This window comes from Myotis davidii, unplaced genomic scaffold (assembly GCF_000327345.1).
Source record: "Myotis davidii unplaced genomic scaffold, ASM32734v1 scaffold1284, whole genome shotgun sequence".
NCBI lineage: Eukaryota > Metazoa > Chordata > Mammalia > Chiroptera > Vespertilionidae > Myotis > Myotis davidii.
This window is the reverse complement of record NW_006295187.1, coordinates 108327-111294: the sequence shown is the minus strand read 5'-3', so window position 1 is coordinate 111294 and position 2968 is coordinate 108327.

The window sequence follows — 2968 nt, the reverse complement described above, 5'->3', positions numbered from 1 at the left end:
ATAGCGCCTGGGAGTGGGAGAGGAAACCCGCCACAGTGCCTGGGAGAGGGAGGGGAAACCCGCCATAGCGCCTGGGAGCTGGAGGGGAAACCTGCCACAGAGCTTGGGAGCTGAGAGGAAACCTGCCACAGAGCTTGGGAGCGGGAAGGGAATCCCATCACAGAGCCTGGGAGCGGGAGGGGAAACCCAGCAGGAGAGGCAGCGGCTTGGAGGGAAAGGGGCAGCACCTGGGAGCTGGAGGGGAAACCCGCCAAAGCGCCTGGGAGCGGGAGGGGAAACCCAGCAGGAGGGGCTGGGAGCTGAGGGGAAACCCGCCACAGAGCTTGGGAGCAGGAGGGGAACCCAGCAGGAGTGCAGGGGAGAGGGAGGGAAAACCCACCACAGCGCCTGGGAGAGGGAGGGGAGACCCAGCAGGAGCAGCTGGGAGCAGGAGGGGAAACCCAGCAGGAGCGGCTCGGAGTGGGAGCGAAGCCCGCCTAAGCTGATTTCGCTCCCCCCTCTGCTTCACTCCAGCCGCTGGAAGCCCTATTCTTGCAGGAATCTTCCTGCAACGGGCCTCTAGTCTATAGTATAAAATGGGTTGGTTAAACAAGGTGGTTTAAGATTCTTTCTTCCTCTGAAACTATATGCTTCACATGTAATAGCTTATTCAACATATTTTAGGTGAAGGAATGATTCTCAAACTATTCGTGTGTATTATCTTTGAAAAAAAGGCAGGTCTCTGGTTGAGGAAAAATTCGTGATATGTATTTCATCTATACTTTTACCCGGAAAATTGTGCCACTAAAAATCAATCAAATTTTTAAACATTTTATAACTTTGACTTTAAAATAATTAATGATTTTCTGGTTTTCAGGTTGGTTTTAGTGGATGCAACTGAAAGCATCATGCACCTAGCTTGTCTCTGTTAAATCGTGTTAATTTGGAAAAAGAAAATCTCCGAGTGACTGTGGTGGGGAGGCTGGTGTGAGCCATTTTAGCTTTGAGATGCAGTGAAGACCAAGAAAGAGGAAGTAGGGAGTTAATACTTTGCATTTTATGTGGATTAGGTGCTTGGAAACAGAACTATCTCAGCAGCCACCACACTGTAATAGGGGGAAATAAAAAGCCATCACTAAGCCAACATTCCTGCACATTCATATTATTTATCTATAAGCGCATACTTTTAGTTTGGGCCTTTGTCAGGAAAAGCACGTGAAGTTCTTCATTTGAGGTCCGTTCATCAGAGTGATGTCACGTTTCTCTGGCTGGAACCTATTGCTAGACGATGTCTTCTTGATTTAAGGATCATGGCGTGCATGGTATGTGTGTGTGTGTGGGGGGGGGAAGAGAATCTAAATAAATACTTTTTAAACGTATTCTACATTTTAATATTAAATGGAAGGGATAAAGAAGGAAAACGGGTAAAGAAAAACAAATATCCTTATGAGACTTCTTTATAAGCCGTGTATATACTTGGTATCTCAGAGTGTGTCATATGGTTGCTCTTCTGTTTTTGTCTCATTACTCAACAAGTACACTAAAGGAATATTTGCATAGGAAACTGCATGAATCATTTAACATAAAATGATAGCTACTGATGGATTTTATGTAAAAAGAAGTCGAGAGTAATATAAGTAGTTTATGTGTTTGGGTGAAGTTTAAAAGAAGTGAATCCTATTTTATAATTTCAATCATTGCCTCAGGAAGATGAATATTTATTTAGGAAAGTGAAATGTAGGACAAATGAACTAAAATAGGAATAAATAAATACTTAATATCAGACTTCAGCAGATGCCAATTATCTCAGAATCACACTACATCTATTTCTCCTCTTACCAAACTTATACTTCAGCTTCTATTTTTTATTTTTTTGTGGTGATTTTCATTCTTTGGATTTTACCTGAGTAGACAAGCGTGAAATGAAGTTCTCACTGCATTTTACTAATGTCAGACATTCTTGCAGCTCAGTATCACTGATTAGTAACAGTCCCACTCCAGGGACTGGAAGTGGTGGCTTTGTTAGACCTCCCAGGATGCCTTCGTCCCACCCCCTGCCCTGACGGCTGCAGACTGTCAGATCACAGCTAAATCCTTCCCCAGGCTTAGCTCTTGACCAAAGTGGGGAAGATCTAGCTCCAGGCTCCATCTTCTCCCTATGGTGCCACATCCAAAGACCAGTCAATGTGAAGGTACAAAGGCCTGGCCCACTGGCCTCAAGTCTGCAGAGCTCTGAAGGGTCCCCCCAGCTCCTTGGCTTCCAACAGCACTCACTGAGTGGCTGCCTCCTACACACCCCCACTCAGGATCTAGTGTGCCCTTGACCGGAATCGAACCTGGGACCCTTCAGGCTGCAGGACGGCACTCTATCCACTGAGCCAAACTGGCTAGGGCGGGGGCTAATTCTGATTCTTCCAAATTTCACTGGTGTCTGCAAAACCAACGACAAAAAAAATCTAAATGCAAAAACAAATCACATTAATGCTGATATTTAAGGGAATAAAATACTCTGAAAGATCTAAATAATTATATGTGTACATAAAGATACATATAATTATTTGTCAGACTTATGAGGTATTACAAATTTATTATGAACTTTTGTGGCAGGGGATGTGGTCTCTATCTACTGTCCTGATGAAATCTGATATGTTTCCAAATTGAGTTAGTCACCATTGCTTTATGTCTCTTACCTTCTTTGCTTTAGAAAAGGGTTTGGGCTTCCCATAAGACAGAGATTACTTACAGTCAAATAAATACGTAAAAGTCTTGGTTAAAGTGGTTTCTTTACTGTAGAACTTCTTAGAGCCTTTTACACAAAAATGCATACGAGCCTTCAAGAAAAGGATATCATATGTTTCACTTATCTAAATTATTGGATCACAAAATCGTGTGTGTGTGTGTGTGTGTGTGTGTGTGTGTGTGTGTACACACTATTCATTAATGTATTCGAAAGAGTGATCCATGGATCAATTTTGGAAATGCTGACCTA